This window comes from Camellia sinensis, chromosome 1 (assembly GCF_055761805.1).
Source record: "Camellia sinensis isolate YWXY chromosome 1, ASM5576180v1, whole genome shotgun sequence".
Taxonomy (NCBI): Eukaryota; Viridiplantae; Streptophyta; class Magnoliopsida; order Ericales; family Theaceae; genus Camellia; species Camellia sinensis.
The window spans coordinates 132,311,210-132,338,131 of record NC_138961.1 but is presented as its reverse complement, the minus strand read 5'-3'; the positions used below and the strand labels follow the sequence as shown (position 1 = coordinate 132,338,131).

The 26,922-nt window shown below is 37.5% G+C and overlaps 1 long non-coding RNA gene across 1 annotated transcript; it reads left to right on the top strand.

Annotated features, from left to right (window-relative positions):
• Positions 1-654: 654 nt before the first annotated feature.
• On the top strand, positions 655-15,662 carry LOC114287202 (uncharacterized). The gene is made up of 2 exons (XR_014338905.1): positions 655-1,196; positions 14,943-15,662. It is a non-coding gene; the product is annotated as an uncharacterized LOC114287202 (long non-coding RNA).
• Positions 15,663-26,922: the final 11,260 nt, after the last annotated feature.

Below are 26,922 nucleotides of genomic sequence, written 5' to 3'. Positions count from 1 at the left end.
AATTGATTAGTTGCGAAATGTCACAATTGGTGACCAAAAAAATTTTGGTTGCAGAATGTCACAATTGGCGACCATAATTTTTGGTCGCGAAATGTCCCGATTGGCGACCAAAACAAATTTTGGTCGCAGAATGTCACAATTGGCGACCAATTGATTAGTCGCGAAATGTCACAATTGGCGACCAAAAAAATATTGGTCGCAGAATGTCACAATTGGCGACCAAAGTTTTTGGTCGCGAAATGTTGCAATTGGCGACCAAACAAATTTTGGTTGCAGAATGTCACAATTGGCGACCAAATTTTTTGGTCGCTGAATGTCACGATTGGCGACCAAATTTTTTGGTCGTTGAATGTGATAATTGGCGACCAAATTTTTTGGTCGCGAAAATATCACTTTTCGCGACCAAAGTGTTTTGGCGACAAAATAAATTAGTCGCGGTAATTAAACATTTAGCGACTAAAAATTTAGTCGCGAAATCCAACTTTTGCCGACCAACTACAATTTTGGTCGCGAATTACTTTTGCCGACCCTCAATTGGCGACCAAAGTAGCGACCAAAAAAATTGGTCGCGGATAACTTTTGCCGACCAAAAATTGACTTTTAGCGACCAATTTTTTTGTTGCCAAAAGTGTTAATTTTTGTAGTGCGTGTTAATGATGTTGGTATGGAAATTAAAATGGATTATATTCTAGTAGTTTGGAAATGATTACTGTATGATGTATCAAATGTTTCATGAATTGGAAATTTCAAAACCAGTTGGTGGCACGGGTTCTTACCTTGGTTCCATTCATTTTGATTCCAGATGTGTCCTTGAAAACCTTTTTGATGGCATTGATCTCCGCTAAATCTCCCTTGATCGTGGACGTTGCATGAGCATTTATGTAGTTCACCTTTGTTTCATTATCATAAGTCTTTGCATTAGGATTGAATCCCTAAATAGTAGCCATTTTTTTAATGCTAAATGGATCTCTATAAGATGAATATATCAGGGAACTCTTGAATAGGAAGTAAGATTATGGCTCTGATATCTATCTGTTGGTCCCAAATTTATCAGAAAGGTCATAAATGAACTTGCAGACCTCTTCTGGCGAGACTCCACCATTTAGCAGGCTCTTGGTTATGCAAGCTGAAATTCCAAGTCCATCTGAACGAGGATCTGTTGGGTGATGAGCATCACATGTAATGGCGCCTCCCAGGTATTCTGCTATTATTTTTGCTCCTCTTTTGTTTGCGTGCTCCAAGCTCTCCATTACCTTGTTTTTAAGTTGACAAAATTTAGACTTCCCAAGTATTAATTTTCAGAGATAGAATGCAAAATGGAATATACAATGTTTATATGTACATGTACATAAAAGTATTTATGCCTATGGATTGGGTACACGGATGGATTCATTTCTCTTTATGCATGTCCTCGGCCTGTTCTATTGCTCATTAATGTCATAAGGTGGTCTAATTATTGCGTACCAACAGTCTAAAACACATACTAGACATACAGACAGTATAAGGTAGGTTGTTCATGAATAATATATACATCATGAATAAACCACATTTATGTATAAAGTATGAACATATGAATACAAATTTGTTCGCACAAGTGTGAACAATACACAACTCTTAATTGGTTGAACAAATGAGCTGGTCCCATCATAAGCTCTAAATTATCCAGTCAAGTGTTGTGTATTGTTCACATTTAGTGTACAAACATGAACATGTATATACGTTAGTGTTACATTGCTTTACCAGTAGACCACAGCCTTCACTCAAAACAAAACCATCACGATCTTTATCCCATGGTCTTGAAGCTTTTTGGGGTTCATTATTTCTGCTTGACAATGCTTTACAAGCCATAAACCCAGAAACACCACAGGGAAGTACTCCAGTTTCAGTACCACCGGCCACCATGATATCTACCTCCCCTGTTTTGATGTGATTTGCTGCAGCATAAAAGCAGTAATATGCACTCGAACAAGCTGTTGTGATGGAGTAAGTTGGCCCCATGAAGCCTGTTTCCATGGCTAACAGTGCTGAACCCACATTCGTAGTAGAGTATAGGAATGAAGCTTTCTCATATTCTTGTTTAAGATCAGCATCAACTGTACTGGAGCATGACCCAATACCGCCACAACCTGATCCCACTATCACTCCAATTCTTGATCTTTCCATCTGTCATACATAAAGAACTTCACCATTGGTAGTAAGACTTTTAGAGCCATGTATGGTACGAAATGTGGGACAATCATGAAGGTCAAAAGCTATGAAAATTGAGCAAGAAACTAAACTAGGTGAAAAAACACTGCATAGATGAAGAGAAAAAGAGAGAACGGGATCGGAGGAGCTGGTTTTGGTGGAGGGTGAAAATACGATGGTAGGAGCTGCTTACAGTTTCAAGGACTTAATTAAGTCCTTATAAGGACTAAGGTTGGCTTCTTGGAGAGCTTTCTTTGCTGCAACCAGACAATACCTCCAGGAGTCATCAAAATGTTGATCTTTAGTTGTATCGATGTAGCCCTCTGCAGAGAAATCAAGTACCTGACCAGCAATCTGGACAGTGTAGTCGGAAGCATCGAACTTGTCGATTAAGCTGATCCCACTCTCCCCATTGAGGAGCTGCTTGTAGAATGAATCCACATCATTACCAAGCACTGAGACAAGTCCCATTCCTGTAATGACAATTCGTTTCTTTGGATCTTTTTGGAGCTGAGATGGTAGAGGAAGCTTTGGCCATAACTTCTCTGTGATTTTGTGCTGAGTATGAGGAAAGGCCAATGCAAATAAACCCATAAAAAACATGGCAACAAGAAAAAAGGACATACATATTAGCATGCTATGAAGCACGAGTATGGGTACTGGTATTGGTATGACATGGGTACGTCGATACGGTAAAATGCAAAAAAGTAGGGTATAGGTACGACTTGGTACACTTGTAAAAAAATATTTATTTTTAATTTTGAGTAATGTAAAAATGAATTAAATGGTTTAATTTGTTAAGATTCAACTTATAATTAACATTTAATACCAAAAGTAAATGTATAAATCAAAATTAAATGTCAATATAAACCAAACCAAACCAAGCCTTAAACCCCATCAAATGGGGTCGGCTACATGAACCATTCTTCTCCACACGGCCTTATCAAAAGCTATTTCGTTAGTCAAATTAAGTAGATCCATATCTCTATTTACAATGCTAACCAACGTTAATCTAGGCCTACTCTGTCCCCTAACACTTCCATCTGCCGTTACAGTATCGCATCTCTTCACTACTGCATCTGTTGGTCTCCGTTGAATATGACCAAACCATCTCAATCGATTTTCTCTCAACTTATCTTCTATCGGTGCTACTCTTACCCATTCCCGAATATATTTATTCCTAATTTTATCTTGTCTAGTCTTGCCACACATCCACCTTAGCATTCTTATCTCAGCCACACTCATCTTATCTACATGTTGTTTCTTGGTTGCTTAACACTCTGTCCCATACAACATCGTTGGTCTAATAGCCGTTTTATGGAACTTACCTTTAAGTCTAGTGGGTATTCGTTTATCGCACAGTACCTCAGACGCACTTCTCCACTTACACCATCCCGCCTTAATCCTATGCGCCACATTCACATGAATCTACCCTGCTGTTGTGATAATCGACCCTAAATAACGAAAATGTTCACTCTTAGGCAGTTCTTGATTCTCAATCCTTACTTCTCCTCTGCTTTCATTGTTATTGTTATTAAATTTACACTCCATATACTCTGTCTTGGTTCTACTTATCCGGAATCCTTTAGATTTAAGAGCTTTTCTCAAAATCTCTAACTTTGTATTAACTCTTTTTCTAGTCTCATCCACTAGCACTATATTGTCTGCAAAAAACATACACCATGGCACGTCATATATTAAACAATTTACAAACCATAGTTTAATTTTAAAATCGTGCTAAACATAAAACTAAAAATAAAAAAGAAATCTAGTGAAAGGAGTTTTATCTCTATAGTAGAAGAAAATATTGTTTTAATTGATGTACGGTATGGCTTGGGTATATATTGGGTATATATTAAGTATATCTGGGTACGCCAAAAATTAAAAAGAAAAAAATTGGGTACGTGTTTCGTGTACTCGGTACGTATGCAGACGCACCATATGAGGTATCATACGTCAGTAAGTATCCGGTACGGGATACGGTATGTTTTTCGAAATACTCATGCTTCATAGTTAGCATGTATATTTGATTTGAGAGTGCCATATCTTTTTCTAACTGGATGATTGTTCTTAGAATACTATGTTTTTTGCTCTACTATGAACACATACACAAGACACAGGAAGTACACTGACCACTTATTGGTTGGTGTGTGACTTGTGAGTGGTGACTGCACTTTCTATGCCCGATTTTGTGTCCCTATACTTTCTGCTATATTTGTGGCCATGTATCCTATGCACCGATACACACTGACACCCTTGATCTTACAATTTCCATGAATTTTAGGGTGAAATAAGGAAGAAATAGAAAAAGAAAAGGTAAAAGCACAAGGAAAGTGAAAACACCTCTACTTGGAGAAGTGATGGTCCCAGATGGCCTATTAATCCTGGGTGAGTACCCTTGTTTCCTGTGTCTGTCCATGGTTCTGAATGGAAAAATGGAGGATGAGAAACAACTACTAGTAATGCTTATCCCTGCCATATCTGTCAAACCTCTCTTTCTTATTCTTTTCTTCGTTGAGCTGTGACAGCTTGAATCTATATATGCAGTGTGAGTATCTATATATGCATGGAATCAAGTATGTCATACACTTAGGAACGTTATGGTCACATGTCAAAAGTGTCACATGAACTCAGTCTCCTATTTCTCTTGTTCTAAATTTCCTTTCTGTTACACAATGAGGTCTCTTTGACCTAATTGTACGGTAGACGGGAAATTTATAGAGTAGAGGAAGGGCCAAATGATCGGTATTCATGTGTACTTTCTTTTTGTTCCGTAGATAGTTAATTATTAGAAGAGTTAGTCACACCAAAATCTTTCAATTATTTGCGAATGTCACTTTACTTTCCTTATATATAAATCTGTTCATTTTAAAACTTTTAGTAGGTCATTTATACTATTTCAATAGTTGAGAGTTTCAAAATTTAAGATTTTATAGATTAAGAGGGTAAGATGATATTCACTAATAGTTGAAATAATCTTATTAGAATAAATTTCTGGGGTGACCCTTGCAACCATAGTTTGCTTTTGGATCAAGAATTTAGATACAGATTTGGAATTTCTCTCCACTTTTTTGTTCATTTTTTAAATTTCTACCTAAATTTATGATCCAAATACAATTTAAGAGTTACATGGAAAAATCATCATTTAAGATAGTCGTTAAGTTGTGTGCTTTTTTAGATGGGTGCCAAGTTGTGTGTTTGGGTTGGCTCGAATTAGACATAAGAATGGAGTGAAAGCTAAGAGAAGTGTATTATTACATTAAAACACAAGCATGTGCTGTGGTTGACCCTGGGTTAAGTACAGACTTGGCTATTGTCTCCCACAATCCATATATATGACAATTAAATCATAAAATGATCTACAAGTTAAAATACATTTTCTTACTGATAGTTGACTTCGTGATCAAACTTTAATACAGCATCTTATGATAGGCACTTTGAATTGTTAAATTATAGAAAAATGGCTGGTAGCTCGAAATCCCCAGGCTCGAAAATGGCTCGAAATCAAAACGTCGTCGTTTTCATTTCGATTTTTTTTTTTCTCTTTTATCTGTGAAACGCAAGAAGAAAGGGAGAAAGAGAGGAAAGGAGGGAGAAAGAGAGAGAGGAGAGAAGAAAGAGAGAGAAAGGGAGAAAGGGCCGATCTGATCGTGTCTTCCTTCCTCTTCCATGATCTTCCTCTTCCACTCCGCCATCGCCATCACTGGCGACTGCCATCACCGGCAGATCTGTTTTCTCTATTTTTTTTTTCCTGATCTGAAGATGAAAGAAAAAATTAAAAAAAAAAAATTGTTGATGAAGATGTGTTCATGAAGATGTTGTTCTTGATTTTTTTTTTTAATTTTTTATTCTAGTAGATCCAGATCTGAAGGTAAAGGAAAAAAAAAAATATATTGGCTGATCTGATCTCTGTTCTGTATGTTGTTATTGTTGATGATGATGATATGTTGTTGAGCACGGAGCACTTAACCTTCCTCCTAACCTTCCCGTGTTGCTTTTAACCTTCCTCCTTCTTCTTTCTCTTCTTCTTCCTTCTCTTCGGCTTCTCCTCTGTCTGAGTCGGAAAGGATGAAAAAAAAGAAAAAAAAAAAATCAAAATATCAAAATGACGTCGTTTTGATATTTCGGGCCACTCGAGCCACGGGAAATTCGAGTTACGAATTGGAACTGTAAATTATATTTGTTGTTTTTGATTCTTCTTAATAAAGAAGTTATTGTTATCAATGAAGTCAATCTACGACAACAAGGAGGGGTTATCTCTATTTTGATCCATCCCCATTTGATTTTGTTTTTAAAATTTGTTTTTTTTTGTTTGTTTATTATTATTATTATTATTATTATTATTATTATAAATATAAATTAATTCGATAAAAGTAAATACCAAAAGATGACTTGGCTCCCAAAAAAGAGAACCATATAAAAATGTTGGGGGATTTGGTGATAGACCTCTCATTGTTTAATTTGTCTTTCAAAATGACAATAATTATATAGTTACTTCAAAATCCCTTAATATTTTAAAACTTGTTTCTTTTATTATACTATCTTCATATCTATCATCTCTCCTGTTAAGCCATTCTCATAGTGTATTTCAGAGTAAAATTTTACTATGATTCAAAGTAAAAATTTATATTGTTAAGAAAATCAACATGTTTTTAACCAGAGTAAAATTTTAGAGGAAAAGTTTACTCTGAATCATAATTACTCTGAATCAGAGTAAAGTTTACTATGATTCAAAGTAAAATTTATATCGTTAAGCAAATCAACATGCTTTTAACCAGAGTAAAATTTCAGAATAAAATTTCACTTTGAATTATTGTAAACTTTACTCTGATTCAGAGTAAATGAATCAAAGTAAAGTTTACTATGATTCAAGGTAAAATTTTATATCTTTAAGCAAATCAACATGTTTTTTACCAGAGTAAAATTTCAGAGTAAAATTTTATTTTGAATCATTGTAAACTTTACTGTGATTCAGAGTAAAATTTTACTCTGAAAGTACAATTTTACTATGATCTAAGGAGAGTATCCACTTTGAATCACACTAAGTGCCATGTATTAATAACCTTGCGTGTTTGGTTACTGAGAAAAATACAGAAACATAATAACAAAACCAAATATAGTCTTATCCTCACTGTTGCTTTGATGTTTAAATGATCAATTTCTCAACTTTACCTTCATTCTATTGGGAACCAAACAGAAAATAACATCAAAATCAACAATCAACAAACACAGACAATACTTTGAAACATGTATGTATATATATATTCACATGCAACAGATACATATGTAGATAGAGGAATATATATACACATATATATGTAGTATAGAATCAGATCTCCAAATCTCCTTCTCAAAACCTTATAAACATCAATGAAATAAGATTTAAGATTGGAATTTCAACAATTAGACAAATATAAGACCTCGATAAAATACGTCTTTCGGATTTCCTCATCCGAAGAGAGAGATCGGCGATGGCAAGATTTGTGAACTGAGATCGCTAACACACATATATACACACATGTATCTATAGATCCAAATTTTTGTTGTATGCTTCGCGATCTGATTGAAAACCTCCGATTAGTCGTCGTAAATGGAAGAGGAGAAGGTGTGACGGCAGATTTGTCTTCAGCGGTGGCGAAGGAGGAGATCGTGGATCTCGGCGACGGCAGAGAGGAGAATTTTGGCGAAGATGGTAAGGGAGATGAGGGACATGGAGAGGCTGTGGAGGGCCGAGAGGGAAGGGGCGGTGGCTGCGACGGATGAGAAGAGAGAGGTGGAGGTGAAGGAAAAAAGAGAAAGTGATGTAGAAGAAGATGGTGGGAAGATTTAGTTGAGGGTATAATAGTTTGATAAAATATTTAAATAATAAATTTTGTTATTTATACAAGACCTTATAATTATGAGGGGGTTTTGAAAGTATAATTTTTTTTCTTGGTCCTTTTAAAAATAAAAGGACGGTAAGAGGGGTTTATAGCCAAATTTTCCAAAAATTGTTTGAGTATTTTTAATTTTTCTATCTAACTTTTTGCTGTTGTTGAGAAAAGTAAATAAAAAATAACATTTGAAAATACAGCCAATCAAACAAAATTTTAAAAAACGGAAAATGTTTAAAAACATGACGAGGAGCATGATATTGATCAAAGCTCTCAATAGCAAAATAAATAAATAAATAAATAATGCAATAAAATAAAATTATGGGTGAAACATCAATAAATTTTAAAGGGTAAATTATAATTTAACTCCCTATGATTTATCCCAAAAACACGGAACCCCCTTATAGTTTCATTTGTAACACTTAAACCTCTAGACTTTATGTCATGTTGTAATTTTTGACGAATGTAACAGAAGTGCACAAAACAATGTCGGTTTGTACACTGCCTGATAAAAAAAAAAAAAAAAAGAAGAAACAGGAGAGAGAGAGAGACTCTCCCTTTCCCTCAAATGGCCAAAAACCAGCCTAACAATGCCCAAGACAACAAGAGTAGATCATATCATATCTTAACATATTTTGAGCTCTGTCCTGGGTTGAGTCACCGTCACCAGTGTAGTCATCACTGGTTTGACCTTAGTATTCAGTGGGTTGGTTCTCAGTTCAGTGGGATATGGTCTCAGGCTGGGCTCTGCTTTGTTTCATAAGCTTGATGTCGCCGGTGGTGTTGTGTTTACCCTTTAGAGGTGTTATTTTGGCTGAAGTGGGTCTGTTTCTTGTTAGCCTCTGTTTCTAGTTCTAGAGAGAGAGGGATGATGTCATTGGGTGTAATCTAGGCTGATAGCTCCGGTTGTGGGTGGCGCCATGACCGTTGCTGAGAGGTGACCTGTGTTGTGTTTTGTTCTCCGATACTGACTGGTTTTCCATGTTCAGGAGTTGTTGGTGAAGATGGTGATCGAGGAGGCGATGATATAGGTTTGGGTTGCTGCTGCTTTATATTCCCTAGCAACGACTGTTATCCAGTTTCGGTTTACTGGTCTGTTCAGTCACTGTCACCGGTGATGATGTTGTAAGCTCGGAGTGACATACGTTAGTCCAATGGACTTCCATAATTTGAGATGCTGCTCAGGTGCTGTTATTGAGGTGACGGGAGACTGGTGCGATCCGACTGCCAGAGTGACGCTGGGCTATTTCGGCGATGGTGGTCCTCTTCTGGGTTCTAATCTCGGTGACGGTGTTTTTGGTTTGGCGCGTGAAGTGGGCAATGGAAGTTCACCCGTGCTTCTCTCTCTCTCTCTCTAACTTTCACTCTCTCTCTCTCTAATGGAAGTTCACCCGAGTCTTTGTTGTAAACGTTGTCCGTTTTTCTTATTTGGTCAATTTTTATTGATGTGGAGGATTGTTGGAAAAAATGGGTTTTTGATAAACTTTAATGTGAAATTAAAGTAGGTCCCAACCATTAGTTGAGGTGGGATTAAATGGGTTTAGATTCTTTGTAACAAGGTCTTTACACCACATAAAGAATGACCAAAAACCATTGAGAATTGAATGAAAAATTTTCTCATAAAGATGGCCTCATGAATGAGGTTTTGGAAATTGTGTATAACTACCAATCCCACTGTAACGCCCCAAAATAACCCAACATGTATAATACATCAAGCCACATTTATTAATTAAATATAGCCATTCTCCAAACTTTACATCATAAATCTCCAAGGTTTTATACAAAAGTTCCACATGCGGATATATATTCAATGATGAGAAGAACACATGAATCTATAGCATGTGAAACATCTAGTCTTAAACAATTAAAATGCCCTTAAGGGCTTACATCTTCCAAGACAATTGCCCAGTTACAAAAAATGGTCTCTCGGACCCATACACATTTAGCCCTTAGCTTACAAAAATTTACAACAAAAATAAGAGAGCAATATACTCTTCACAAAACAAATCCACACCCTCAACTCGGCGGGATCACCACATCTTTACCTGCACCAAAGTGCCATTGGGGTGAGCATAAAGCCCAGTAGAGAATTCTTACAAAGTATATACAGTTATGTAAACTCTCAATGAAAAATGCAAATGTCAATGCCATGCCATACCATTTTAAAGAAATTTCATTTTTATGCTCTTCTTGAAGATCACCATTTTTCAATAAAAGTTTACAATCTCAACAATTTCCAAAACTTCCAATTTTAATCAATAGGGGGCGGTAAATACGAATTAGGTAATCCCTAGGTTGGTGTCTGCAAGTAGGCTCAATGAGCACTACCAATAACCCCACTTTACCGGTTGCTAACCGGAAGGGAAGTGGTACCTCCTCCGCGCGTGTTTTCGGTCTTTCACCCCGGACACTCAAGCCAACTTATCAATCTCATCTACACCCCCTATCCGGACTTACCAACGTATTTACCCCATAACACATTTCCATAGTTCTTATTACCATACCATTTTCTTTCATGATGTAAATATCTTCAATCTAAAACTCAAAATGCATAATAAATAATTGAATGAGTATGCAATGCAATGATCTTTCCATACCTCATAACGTTTTCTCCATTTTCAAATGTCTCTACAGTAATGCCAACAATCACATTTCCCATTTCCTCTCCTCAATGTTCTTTCATAAGTTAGCCATATGTCATCAACACATAGCTACAATTTCTCATTCCATAAGTCTTAACAAACTAGTCTCTTTAAGACTACATGTGATGTTCTCAAACATTTATCTCCAATGTTTACAATTCTCACAATCCATGGTGCACAATAATTTGCCATTTTTCAACAATACATGTTCAAGTGTTTAGCAATAATGTTAAAATAACATCTCATTTCTCATATATCAAATAGGTTACAATTTTTCCAAACATAAGAAGAAGTTTACTCCCATTCATTCTCTTGACACAAGAAAATGAGAGAAATCCATAGGCTTTTTCATTTTTTTCCCAAAATCCCCAATTCGTAGGGTTTTTCATCAAAATCAAACATTTCCCATTCCCCTTAATGAAACCCTATCAAAAACCATCTTTCTTGAATTTAATAAATAGGCAAACCCTCTAGGATTAATAAAAGATTGAGATTCAAACCCACTTTAAAAACTCTCTACTTTTGGATCACAAATTCAAATCAACGCAATAACTTCAAGGAAATTTTCAAATCAACATTCATATAGCAAAGCATATATATATAACTCAAGAAATCCCTACCTCAAGGTTTCAGAGAAGATAGAGAGAAGAAACCCTAGAATCAAAAGATGAGAGAATCTTTGACTTCCACCGTACCAAGTGAAGCTCTAGTTCTTGATCTTCAAGATTAGTGAGAGATGATGATGATCTAGACCCAAAGGATTGCAAGAATCAAAGAGTATAAGTGTTTCATGAGGGTTTTCTAGAGAGAAGGAAGAGCAAAAATGACCTTTAGAGTGAGAGAAAGAAGCCCCAAAATGAGATACAACTCGGCCAAAAGAAATAAAAAAAGACTGAATTTCGGACTCAGGCCGACCACACGTGCGGCACTAATCCCTGCACGTGCGGCTGCCCCCGCACTTCCCCTTCCGCACCTGCAATTTAAGCAATGTGCTATGCCGAACAACCCTTGAATTCCGCACGTGCGACCCTTGGTTTCCAGCTCATAATTTTCCCCCTTTGATTCTAGGCACCTTGGACCGGACCTCACATCCTCCGGGACAAAAGGAAATCAACACCAAAGAGGCAAGAACAAGAATTTGAGACAAACTTCCGAGCACGACAACAACTCGAATGATTTAACATGACTTCAAGTGAGACTTGACAAACTAACGTGACAAATTCGAGATTAAACAAGGGAAAAAGATGGATGGCATGCTAGGTCGTCACACCCACATTGATTGTGGTAGAAATACACACTTGTGTATACAGAAAATATATATGTAAGATATTTTCTTCCATCAATTTTGGTCCATTACTCCAGCAGTTTTGCAAGAGTAATGGCCATTAGTGGCCAGCCTTCATGGGCATTAGATGATAGTCTTCATGGCTAGAGGCTCCTCCTCTCTCCCCCATGGTGTATAAAAGGAGACCCATCTCCCTTGGTTTAGATACAACTTTTCCCTTCTAGAATTATGTAGTCAGTCTGCTTGTGTCTACAATTTTCTTCCTGTGTGAGAGATTACTGCCATTTTTGGTTCGCCAAAGCTAACAGAATGTGCTTCTGAGTTAGCCAGTTTAAGCCATCTTATCTTGGGAGACAGAAGTCGACGTTCCTCCAGCACCCACGGTGAGACGACTAATCTGTTTTAAGGACACTGTGGTATCACACAGAATTTGGTTTTCCCCCTTGATTTCAATATTTCAATTCCATTTGTATTTCGGTTAATCATGGTTCATGTTATGTAAGTTGACTGATTAATTTTTAATCTATTTGTTTCATTTAATTAGCCTATATGACCAACACTCTTAAGGTAGGAATTTCTTTAACCTTTGATATGATTCTTAGCTTGGTTATTTGTTCTTTAAAAATGTTTAGTGATTTGGAGTTTTTGGGTTTAAATCTAGGCATTGATTTTGAAATGTAAAATATGGGTTTTTCAAATGGATTCTTGAGAAAGGTTGTGTGAGTGTGAATATTGTTGGGTTGTGTTGAAATGTTGGAAATTTCTTCGTTAAAAGTGATTTTGAAAGTAAAGGATGTTTGATTGAAAAATCATTGATATTTGATTTATAAAAAAGGAAAAGATATTGAGTTTTGAAAAGATAAGATGAATGTATCTATTGATGATGAGAGTGGAGTTAGATATGTATTATCACTTTCCATTTTGAAATTTATGAGATTAAATTTGTTGAAAAATTATCTATTGAGTAGAGATATATGTTTTGGGCTATTGGTGGAGGATAACTTTCATTGTTGTAGAAAATGCGTAAGGATTAGGTCAATTGAAATTAATTACTCATATATTATGCATTGAGCATTGTTTCATACTTAAACATTGAAAATATATTATTTTGAGAAAAAATGGTGTATACCTTGGTGAATTTAGTTAGGGAGTGTGATTGTGGTAAATTCTATTGGCGTGAGTATTCTTGGTGAAAGTTTAGAAACCCACACGGTTAGGTGTCGATTCTTCCGGTTAATACCGGTATAATGACTTTGATAGTGCTTGTAAAGCTTATTGGCAGACACATATATAGAGATTTTTAATGGCTCGTATCCACTGCCTTATTTTCTGATATTAAAAAGTATTACTTTTATGAATTGATATATAATATTGGCATTGCATTGTTTTGAAAGTGAAGGTATAATGTTTGGCAAATAACATGCATATGCGTTCACCTTATGACTTTGTTAAACTTCATACATGGTGTTCAAAGTAATCTCTACTAGACTTTAGCTCACCCTACATAGAAAACAACTTTAAGGTGCTAATGACATGCCTCCACCAAGGACATAGCTTGAGAGAACTTGAAGCCGAGAGTTATTTTCTTTTTTTTTTTTTTTTTGTGTAATTATTTTATACAAACCTTGGGCTTTCTATGTATTGAGTTTAACTTACTTTTGTCATACTCAAGGATTGACTTGGAAAGATGTAGCCATTAGGACATAAATTTATTTGTACTTCCTTTTATTACACTTCATTTATACATGTCATATGCTATGGATTCAAGGTCTGTGATTTGTGAATGTATATATGTATATGTCATCTTTTATATGCAGAAATCACATCAATAAAAGGTTAATATTATGTCAATTTTTGTTCTTTCATTGAATATCATGAAGTGGGTCATTATTATTATTTTGGGGCATTACATATATGATATAGATATAGATTATTGAATTGTAATTATATAAAATATAGATATAGATTATTTAAAATTGAAAAATATAAATATAGATTACTCAATCATAATATATGTAAATCTGTCTGTCTGTCTGTCTCTCTCTCTATATATATATAAATGTTTAGTATGCATGAAAAGAATAAATTTTGATATGTACGTTAAGTAGTAATGGCTATGGTGGGAAAAAAAAAGTGTTACAAAATTTTAATTATATAAATCATTTTATGCTTTATGATGAAAAATTTAAAATATTTTAAGATATTTCATGGCCAAATATTTTTGAGTGTGTGATTTATTAATTATTATTTTTTACTTGAAAAACTTTTTGAGTTGAGTGTATGATTTATTAATTATTATTTTTTAATTAGAAAACTCCTTGTTTGTTTGTTTGTAAGGAATGAAGGAATGATTTTAGGAATGAAAAATGCATTCTTTATTTAAAAAAGAAAGTGTTTGAGTGTGTGATTTATTAATTATTTTTTTTAATTGAAAAATCAAGAAATTTAGATTGAGCACTTGGAACTCTCATATTTCTTCTCACTAAAAATTCCCTTTTGCTTATATAATATATAGAATTACTAAACATAACACTTTAAAAAAACTCCTTATTATATTTTTTCCAAGCATAACACTTCAATGTAACATTCAAATATATAACACACTAAAAAATCCCTTAATGTACTTTTCTCAAACGTAACAACGTATCATTTTAAAAGAATTCTTTGGTGTACTTTTCCAAACGTAATAATCTAATTAATGTAACACACAAAAACTCCTTAGTGTACTTTTTTCAAACATAACACTCCAATGTAATACACTAAAAAATTCCCTAGTATACTTTTCTCAAACGTAGTGTATTTTTCCCAAACGCAATTATAACGATTTCGATTTACACCAAACCCGTTTGTTGTCTTGGATCCGGGACTCTTTGTCTTAATGGGTGTTCATATTCTGGTTTGTCTTATTCCTTTTTGAAATAGGTTGTGTGAGTATTATGGCTGTGTTTGAAACAGGTTAGGAGTTCGTTTTCAAGGAGTTGAATGCCAGAATTTTGCTTATTCGCTCGAGCGGTCTTTTGCAGTCTACAAACTGCTAAGAGTTTGATATCTACGCTGGAGTGACGCTTCTTTCACTCGAGCGAACTTTTACAAGTCTGAATTACTGAGAGGGGTGCATTGTACGCTTGAGCAACTATTCCTGCGCTCGAGCGATGTCTTCATTGTGTCTGGTTACTCGAGTGACCATTCCTGCGCTCGAGTGATTTGCGCATATATTAAGCACAAAAGGGGTCACTTTTGAGTCATTTTCTCATCTCTCTCTTTCTCTCTAAGTGACCCCCTTCGGACTGGGACAACATCACCTGCAACACCTATTATTATTTTATATCTATGGAAAATCATTTTCAGGTGTTCATGATATGCCTCTGCTAAGACAATAACTTGGGAGGACTTGGAGCCAAGAGCTTTTATTTTTGGTTATTGGTGTATTTATTTTTTACAAATCTGGGGATTTATTTGTATTGAGTTTAAACTCACTTTTGTTGTAACCAAGCACCGTCTTGGAAAGTTGTAGCCAATAGGGCATTACTACATCTGTTTAACCCTTATTTCATATCTTTTATTGATGACACATGTTATAGATTTAAGGTTAAGACTTGTGAATGTATTATTGCATGGGTTACACTTTTGTAAAAAGATGAAACCATGTGAATGAAAGAACATCACTTTCAAACATCTATTATTATTTTATATTTGTCGTGGGTTGATCTTATTGTAATATTTTCGGGGCGTTACGGTAATACTCTAATTAATGTAACATATAAAAACTTCGTAGTGTACTTTTTTTAAACATAGTACTTTAATGTAACATTATAATGTAACACCAGAAACCACACTAATAGAAATATAAATTTTCATGCTCGACAACTAATACTTCAGCCATCAATTCCCTCAAAAAGAAGCTTCCACACCTCACCTTTCCATTCTCATCCAAAAAATAAATCAAAAAATTAAAAAATTGAAGTACAAAAAGGCATTCACTTAAACTCAAATGGTACCAAATCAAATATATACAACTTTCCAAAACAAAAAGGACTAATTGGATCATAAAAAAATTCTTAAAACTAAATAGATCAATATTGCCCTATATAAAATTTATGGGTAAATTTTTCAAAAAATATTGTATGGAATGAGATGTTATATGTTACCAGTCAATAACATACATAATGAAATTAGGTGAATATTTTTGTCTCTTATTAATTTATATAGTCTTTACTATTGTAATATTAAATTTCTCATTATTAATGATATAATAAATCTAAAAACAAAAATATATTAATGAATTAGATTTTTTAAAAGTTGGTGCTGTTGGAAAGACAAACTCAATTTGAGTTTTGTGAAGGAGAATTCTAGAGAAGATGAGAACAAGCAAGAGATTGTTGGAAAGTTCTAGAGAGAAGAAGAGAAAGCCAAAATAAAGAAGAACAGGAAGTTTCAAGAAAGCTCTTATGTTGAAGCTTAGAAATGAAAAAACATTGTGCACACACATTTTGTACACGGATTGAAAATCTATAAATAGATGATGATAGTTTAATGTATTAAAATCAATAAGAGGTTTGAGAGATAGAGAGATGGGAGATAAGAACCCACAAAATTATATTTGCTATTCTGAGAAATAAAATTCATTGAATTATTTGTGTGTGAGACATCACAAATTCATACAAAATATATAGAAGCCCACCAATAGTGATATCAGAGCTAGAAGAGCCAGTTTGGGCCAAAATTTCGAAGAAACATAGAAGAAATAGAGAGTTTTCAAATTTGCTCAGATTTCGAAGGTGTCGAAATCAATATTTGAATATTTGCCCAGATTACGAAGGTGTCGAAATTAGGGGTGTTCGCGGTTCAGATTTGGACAGTTTACGGATCGGTTTGGACCCACTTACATCTATGTGGTTTGGGGAAAAGACAACCCACAACCGCCCGTAGTGCGGTTTGCGATTTCTGCGGATAGGATTCGAGATGTGCAGGCAGTTGCAGGCTGTTTGCGGATTGAATTTTTTTCTTCAAAAATTTATTTTTGAGCCTTATTTTTTTTCCCATTTTGTAAATATTTATTTTGGGCCCTTTTCTCCCCGTTTTCTAGAATGCTTCAATATTAATAATTAATAAATTAAAACTTATAAAATTAAAAACACAACAAAATCAATTCGTAACACAAACAAATCATTCAGAATCTCAAATCAAATCATAAACTAACACAAGCACATATTTCAAAATCCTAAACTAGAACTCCATATTCATGAAGGAATTTAAAATTCCAAATCACACTTCATCTGGGTCAAGTTCAGTCATGTAACAATAATAATATGATCATTATTTATTCAGTTTCAATTGATATAATACTATTAGCAAATGTAATGGTAGAGTAAGTTCAAAGAATAAAGGATGTTTTGTTTTGGGCAAAAATATCTAGGTAGGATATAGAAATGAAATCAACGGTTAAAATAAAAAAAATAATAATAATAAATAAATAAATAAAAGTGCGGGCGGGTTCTTGCGGGTGCGGATTAAACCCACAACCCGCAAACATGCCATATTTCAAACTGCATCCGCCCGCATTGTGTTTGCGAAACCACCCATTTATATGCGGGTTGTAACGCCCTCAAAATAATACATAATACCTATCATTCAGACATGCAGTAATATAAGAAAATCAACGCCTTTCCATTCATCAGAGTAGTTCTTACAACAGTATTACATGTTAACAACAAAAGCAAATGCCCTACGGGCTTACAGTTTCCAAGTCAACACATGGTTACACAAAAGAAGAGTACTAACTCTATACAAAATAAGCCCTTGGCTTGATATACACGTAATACAAACAAAATAATCAAAAAGAGCCTTCAACTCCCACAACCATCCAAGCTATGTCCTTGGAGATGGCATGCTACCTGTACCTGAAAATAATGTCCCATATAGGGTGAGCCAACGCCCAGTAGAGATATGCTAAACACAATATGAGCAGTGACTAAGACATTAGCAATTGATAAATGTTTAACTCTCATAAATCAATTCATAAACCATTTCCATTACATGACCACTATGTCTATGTTTCATTTCATTTTCCATTTCTTATCCAATTTCCAAATTCATACCCGTGGCTCAGAACCTGGCCACACACTCTAAACGAAATAATAATTCATATTAAACGTTTCCCATTTCGCAATAGATCAGCATACAAGCTATATCAACACCTCAACAGATAAGCAAATGAGCTATATCAACAATTCCATAGATAAGCATATGAGCTATATCAACACTTCCATAGATAAGCATATGAGCTATATCAACACTTCAACGGATAAGCATATGAGCTGTATCACCGGAGTCTATCCCCTATCTTCTCCAAAATATTAACCAGTTTAGAGGTCCATCCCCTATCTTCCCCTAAACCGTGGAGTACATCCTCTATCTCCTCCCACACAATACAATGCATATAAACAATTATCATATACATCATCAAACAATACATAAAGTTAATGTATTCTTCCAACTGTCATATACGATGACACATTCCATTGATTAGTTTTAGTTTGCCTAATCATCATGCATTGTCTACAACAACCACGACTACCCTCCACCGGTAGCCCGAGGCAATTATTTATAAACAGATAATAAATGCGTTAACAGATAATTTATCCATATTTCCAGAAGTGAGCGATTAATAAATCCAACTTCACTAATCCATCTCATAATGAGCCAATTTCATTATATTCAACTCAATTCCATATTTTCTCAACACTTGTCATTAATTACACTAGTGACCCCAAAATACCCAAACATGGCATGTTCCCCTTGATTTCCAATATTGACTCCAAGAGTCCATATATTACCAACAACATCAATATACTCATTTTGAAACTCAAATACGTATTTAAGGTCCAAAATAAACAAACCCTCTTTTCAAAATTAAACATTTGAAACCCTAATTTCCAAAACCCAAAACCATTTATACAAAAACTCAATATCTACGTCAAAACCCGTAAAAGTGAGTAGGAATCCCTACCTCAAATTCGGAGCCCAAGGGAAGGAGATGAAGAAAACCAAAATTCTCCAAACCCCAAGATCCACGGATCAAAATGACGCCCTCGACGATCAGCACAACTTTTACAAAGGCCAAAGGAAAGGGAAGCACTCTAACTAGATCAAACCCTAGAGAGAAGGGAGTTTCTAGAGAGAGAGGCTCTCAAAATCGGTTTTGGGAAAGTAAGAGAGAGAGAGTGAATGTAAAAAGTGATTCAAAAATGCCTAACTGCCTTCTGATATACGACATTCTTGCTCGAGCGAAAAATAGGACGCTCGAGTGTAAAGCACAAAAATCTGGACACGCTCGAGTGCAATAAGGCCCGCTCGAGCGCCAAGACACAAGAATAAAGTACATCCGCTCGAGCGCGAAAACCAGTCCGCTCGAGCGTAGATTTCCCCCTCCTAAAACTTACACCAAAAATGTATTACCCGCTTGAGCCCCAACAAGCCCGCTCGAGTGCGACCCGCTCGAGCGCAGGAAATCCGCTCGAGCGTAGAAATCACACCTGTAGAAGTTTTGCAGAGTACCAAAATACTGGGAGTGTGCAATCTCCGCTCGAGCGCTAGACGACCCGCTCGAGCAGAACAACCAAAAACCTGGCAACAAGATTTTAGACCAAGGCTCAACCCACCTGCTCGAAACATGCCCAACACATCCTAAAACTCAAACAAATGGAATCAAATGATGACAATAAGATAGATACAACTATCAACTCCGCGGAACCAAAGTCCGGAATACAACAAATATCGAAAGGGAAAACTGGGATCGCTATAACCTCCCCCCCTTAAAGAATTTCGTCCCCGAAATTAAATTCAAGTTTTTCAGAAACAAGATTTTCTCAATTCCCAACATTAATACAAATGCAAAGTTTAACAATTCGACCCATTTCCGGTCATTCCATCTCCATTCAAGAGGCAATTTACCACATATCTCAATATGTATTAACAACATGCTTTCCTCGAAATTCATCAATTTCTACATACATGTTTCAAAATTCTATATCATATTCCACATTGATGATATGTCTCCATTTCTACAATACATTCAACATATACAATGTTATAACAAACTTCCAATTTAAGGCAAGTTCTACAATACTTCCATAAAACAAAACATTCACAATGTTTTACAACTTAAGACATATATAATGCTCTTAAGGTTCAATAAGATTACAAAATTTCCAATGCATGATTACACGTCAACAAACAAGTCCGGATATTTCTCGCGGACCTCCAACTCACGTTCCCAAGTGGCTTCCTCCACTCCGTGATGTTTCCACAAAACCTTTACCAAGGGAATGGTCTTGCCTCGCAAGACTTGATCCCGCCTATCCAAGACCCGAACCGGTCTCTCCTCATACGAGGCATCCTCATCTACCTCTAAGTCAGTCCAATCCAACACATGGGACGGATCCGGCTCGTACTTCCGAAGCATACTAACATGAAACACGTCATGAACCCCGGACAACTACGGTGGCAAAGCCAAACGATAAGCAACTTCCCAAATCCTCTCAAGGATCTCAAAGGGATCGATAAATCGAGGGGATAACTTCCCACTCTTCCCGAACCTCATCAAACCTCGCCTAAGTGATATTTTCAAGAAAACATGATCACCTACCTCAGACGCCAAAGGCCTCCTCCTACGGTCAGCATAACTCTTTTGGCGACTCTGGGCTGTAACAAACTAGAGACCTACACGGTCGGCCATACAAGGCCTCAAACGGTACCATACCGATGCTAGACTGGAAACTATTGTTGTAGGCAAACTCTACCAAGGGAAAGTGCGTCTCCCACGTCCTACTAAAGTCAAGGACACAACCTCGAGCATATCCTCAAGGATCTGAATAGTACGATCGGACTGCCCGTCAGTCTGGGGATGATAAGCCGTATTAAAGGTCAACTTAGGCCTCGTTTGGCAAGAGGCTATTTTAGCCAATTAGCCAAAAAGTTACTAAATTAGCCAAAAAGCCAACAACCCATACCAAAAAGTCAAAGATTCTCTTTTCTCTCTACTTTTTGCACATCTTTTCGTAATTAGCCAAAAAGTCATCCCAAACATACAAGTTTTTTTTACTTACCTTTTTAGCCAAATAGCCAAAAAGTTACTAAATTAGCCTGTTCCCAAACGAGGCCTTAGTGCCCAAGGCACTCTGCAAACTCTGCCACAACCTAGCAGTAAAAAGAGGGTCTCTATCTGAGACGATCGTCACTGGGACCCCGTGCAACCTCACTATGTCCCGAATATAGAAGTCGGCAAGATGATCTACCGAATCTCTCACGTGCATAGGAATGAAGTGCGCTGACTTAGTCAACTGGTCTACAACCACCCAAATAGCATCACTACCCCGCTGAGTCTTCGGAAGACCTACAACGAAGTCCATAGTGACATGCTCCCACTTCCATTCGGCAATAGGCAAGGGTTGCAACAAACCCGCTGGCCTCTGATGTTCGGCCTTCACTTGCTGACAAGTAAGGCACTTAGACACGAAGACTGCCACATCTCTCTTCATTCCCCGTCACCAGAACTGGCAACCCAAATCCCGATACATCTTAGTGCCTCCCAGATGCACCGCAAGACGTGAATGGTGAAACTCTTGGAGTACTTCCTCTCGGCAAGACTCCGGCACAAACAAACGGTCTCGGTATCTCACATTCAAGTCGGGATACACCGTCAAACCCTTCTCAACCTTCCCACTCGAGATCTTCTCTCGGAGGGATTATACCTCAAGGTCACCTCTCTGTGCCTCTAACACTCGAGTCACAAGTGTCGGCTGCGTAACAACAGAAAACAAGGCCGCAGCCTCAACAGATTCGCTTAGAAGCAAATCAAACTCGCCAAGTGCACCCAACATCTCCCATTCCCGGATGGCTATACAAGCTACATCACTAATGGATTTCCTACTAAGGGCATCGGCCACAACATTGGCCTTTCCCTGGTGATAGTGCAACTCAAAGTCATAGTCCTCAATGAACTCCATCCACTTTCTCTGCCTCAAATTCAAGTCTCTCTGTGTAAACAGATACTTCAAACTCTTATGGTCCGAGAACACCTTGAACCTCTCACCATAAAGGTAGTGCCTCCAAATCTTTAAGGCAAAAATCACGGCTGCTAACTCAAGATCATGCGTAGGGTAATTCTTCTCGTGTATTTTCAACTAACGTTAGCCATAAGCTACCACTTTCCCCTCTTGCATCAACACACAACCTAAACCTTCTCGTGAGGCATCTCAATAAACCGCATAACCCAACCCTCTCTCCGGAATAATCAAAATTGGAGCAGTGGTCAATCTAACTTTTAGCTCTTGGAATGACTTTTCACAAGTCTCACTCCACACAAACTTGACCCCTTTCTGCGTCAATCTAGTCAATGGTGAAGCTAGTCTGGAGAAATCCTTCACAAACCGGTGGTAATACCCAGCTAATCCCAGAAAACTGCGGATCTCAAAGACACTCTTAGGCTGTGCCCAATCTTGCATTGCCTCAACCTTGGACGTATCAACAGACACTCATTCTTCGGATACCACGTGGCCTAAGAATTTTACTTCTCCTAGCCAGAACTCACATTTCCCAAACTTGGCATACAGCCTATGGGCTCTAAGCAATTCAAGCACCACTTTCAAGTGTTCCTCGTGCTCCTCCTCAGAAGGCGAATAAATCAGAATGTCGTCCACGAAAACGACTACAAATCGATCTAAGAATTCCCGGAAGATTCGGTTCATCAAGTCCATAAAGATTGCCGGTGCATTGGTAAGCCCAAATGGCATCACCAGAAACTCATAATGGCCATACCGCGTACGGAATGCCGTCTTAGGAATATCCTCCTCCCTGACCCTCAACTGGTGCTAACCCGATCTCAAGTCTATCTTAGAGAAACAATGGGAACCCTTCAACTGGTCAAACAAATCATCTATATGGGGCATAGGGTACTTATTCTTAACCGTAGCCCGATTCAACTTCCGGTAATCAATACACAATCTCAAGGCACCATCTTTCTTCTTAACAAAGAGGGCCGGTGCTCCCCACGACGAAACACTAGGGGGAATGAAGCCCTTATCTAACAATTCCTGGAGCTGAACCTTTGTAGACGTCCCCGAACGGCCCGGGAGGAATGAGTTCCCCGTTCCGTTCGTATTGGGCTCACCACAGCTCGGACTCTCAAATTGTCACGGTTCTTAATCTGAACCAAAGAGTCCAAATCCGGCAAATCGTTTTGAGAAAACAGATTTTTGAAAGAAGTGCCAAACATGGATTGCTTTGCCAGATACAGAGTCGCCACCTAAATATTTTATTTTTGGGAAATTTAGGAAACCCTGACTCGTTGCCTAAGGCCACGTGTCCGTCATCACCAAAGTTGCCTCAGCTCGGGAACTTGGGTACGATTGGGGAAGGTCACTTCGTGAGCACCCCCGCTCGCCCGATCAAAGATCGGCCTCTACTAACCATGATATCTATTTTTGAAAACATAATGCGTTCTTATTCCGGTTATTAGCCTAGATTTACTATGTGATGCGCACAGCATACAAGTATAGACTAGATCGTCTGAATTGGAACAAAACGTCTCGTGTTTGTTTATTTGAAAGTGGTTTGTTACTCGCAAGTAGGCTTAAAATGAAGATTTTGCCACCCTCGGGTGGGCTTAGAAAACATGATTTTGCCACTATCTAGTGGGCTTAAAACTCACAATTGATGAATTGTTCCAATCCAAATGACCCAACCTTCACCCACAGGCATTCAGGCAGTTATATCATATAAGCATATAGCCTAATGGTAAGCATGCTATTCATGGCAGTCACTCACACGCATGCAAGGATGCTAAAGCATAAAACTTACCAAGTACTCCAAGCCAAAATAGAAGCTAATTAGAAATCCATGCATGATCCTAATTATACAGAAATGCCTAATGCAACACATGCAAGAGTGCAACTATAGCAAGCTCGGCTATTCTAGACATGGCATATGAAATGCTACAGCTAACATGTATTCAATTTGGAATTGAAAATACAATGCAGTTAGTACGATGCACCGAGCCCGGTGCATGCAAGACAGATGGATGAATGCAAACATGCTATCATACTGTATGCTAATTGAAACATGCCCTAATCTAACCATCATAAGCGGGTAAATATAAGGGAGAAAGACGTGGGGTTGGAAGACATACATCACACACACGCACACTTATTACAACATTGCCCTCGCGCAGAGGGTCCGAATAAATAATATACAGTCCTAAATGAATAATTACAGTCCAAATATGTACAAAACCCTAATTAATTAACAAATTAAATTAGGAAAGCAATAAATTGGCATGCAAGCCAGGGACTGCCTCAAATCTGCTCCGGATGATGAATGATGCATGCTCCGGTTGCCTTTGTCGGAAAATCCCTTGTGATGTCCCGGTTTGCCTTTGTTTGCAATTGTTCTTGGAATGCGTGCCAAGCTCTGGAAGGCTGTTGATTTCTGATTTGCTGCAACAGAGAGCAACAAAGGGGCATGGCAAAGTATTTTCACATATGTATGCACGACTACTCTTCGGGGAGTGTAGTCCTCGATCCTCGTGTCAGCAATCACGCATATTGATGCATGATGGCCGATGAGTCGAATTGCACGACTCAATATGAAATGAATGCACATATAAACATGACAAGACCTAAACTCCATCATGGATAATCCGGAGTGTCGGTGACTGGAGATTGAGACACGTTCCGTCACTCGAAGTACGAAACGTCCCTCGTTTCCCGTGCTCGGGCTGACTCCTATCCCAAGCACAATGCAATATGCATGACATGCATAAATGCAACTAATATACAACCTAGCATGCACAATGCTATGAGATGGCATACACAATGCACGATGTAACAAGGCATACACAATGCTCTAACATACAACCTAGCATACGCAATGCTATGAAATGAAATGGCATACACAATGCACAATGGACTTACACCAACATGAGTGGACCTCAGCCACACTCACATCATAGCCATTAGATGAAAATGAGACTCTCGAAATATGCGTACGCATACACGCAAATCGAGGACCAAGCCTAAGGCATCAAATGCCACTCTACCCAAAGCATGGCAAGGCATGGAACATGATATGCAAACATGCGAATTTCAGCGCTGAAATATGATACAAAACAGCCCCGAAACATGGAAACATGGCACCCGATGCATGGAATGAACCCCGAAATTCGAAACTAGGCACATGGAATGACTTACAACTATACAAAGCATGCATTATTTGATCATGAAGCATGAAGACAGATTCAAGATAGTCCCAAAACATACATATTTCTAGTTTATAACAAGTCTTAAAAATGAACACAAATAGGGCTAATCTATCATGCAAAAATGGCCCTAAAAGAGAGATTAAACACAAAGGGACAGCAGCTAGCCCCAAATGGAAAAGATCCCTTCAAAAGAGTTTAAGAGAGGCTCAAAAAAAGGCACTTTATAGTTTACATCAAGCCACGAAAATAATCACAAATAAGGCCAAACTATCATGCAAGAAAAGGCCTAAAAGAGGGGTAAAGAGACAAGTGGCAGCTTCTGTTCTCAAACAGAGGAGAGCCCTTAAACAATGTTGAATAAGGGCTCAAAAAAAGATATTTCACAGTTTACGGAAAGGTCCAAAACAGCTCACAAATAGGCCCAAAATACTATGCAAAAAATGGCCTAAAAGAGAGATAAAGAAGCAAGTGATAGCAGGAGGTCTCAAACAGAGTAGAGCCCTTCAACAATGTTAAAGAGGGGCTCAAAAAAAGTTATTTTACATTTTATGGAAAGGTCCAAAACAGCTCACAAATAGGCCTAAAATACTATGCAAAAATTGGCCTAAAAGAGAGAAAAAGAAGCAAGTGATAGCAGGAGGCCTCAAACAGAGGAGAGCCCTTCAACAATGTTGAATAGGAGCTCAAAACAAGTTATTTTACAGTTTATGGAAAAGTCCAAAACAACTCACAAATAGGCCTAAAATACTATGCAAAAATTGGCCTAAAAGAGAGTTTAAACACAAAAGGTGAGGAGGGGACCTTAAACAGAGAAAGACCCTAATCAAACATGGAGATGAGAACAAAATATGACTATTTACAGTTTGGGTCGGAGCCCAAAAATGCTAGCAAGTATGGCTTAGATACAAAGCAAAATAAGGCACAAAAGATGGAAAATGGGACTCACCCTTGTAGACTAATGGACCAGTAGCTCTTGGACCAATTTTGAGAGCTCTTCACCTCTAGAAAGCAGCCTCAAGTTGCTGGAATGGAGGATGGAGGCCTTGTGCTATGAGGTGTAGGGTAAATGGTATAGGATTAAGGGTGTTTTGGTGCTTGAAGTAGAGAGAGAGAGAGATTTAATGCAAGAGCTCCAAACCAATTCTTGTAACCCTCAGAAATAAAGGGGAGGGGCTGGTTATATAGAGGAGAGGCTAAGGGAAAAGGAAGGGAAAATGAAATTCAAATTTCCCCCCCAAAAGAGCCCCTCTCGGATACAGGATCTGAGGGGGAAAAGAGGGCATATCTGTAAGGAACCAGGTGAGGGGGTCATGGCCGGCCAGGTTTTGAGGGTTCAGGGGGCCGGCCGGCCACCCCCCATGGCCGGCCGACCAAGGGTCAAAGGGGTCAATGACAATTGCTGGTCGGCCACCTCATATTGGTGGCCTCTCATGTTTGCACAACACAACTGTGTGGTTGAAACCCGGAGAATGTGAACCAGGAGAGAGAAAAACCCATTTTTTAGAGGGGTTCAAAAGGGTTAGGAACAATTACTGGTCGGCCATCAAATATTGGTGGCCTCCCAGGTGTGTACAACACAAATATGGGGTTTAGGGTTCAAGAAAGTGGCCCCGGGGTGGTCAACATTGGCTTTCAAGTGAGGAAAACGGGCGTCGGAGAGCGATGAAGAAATAAAGC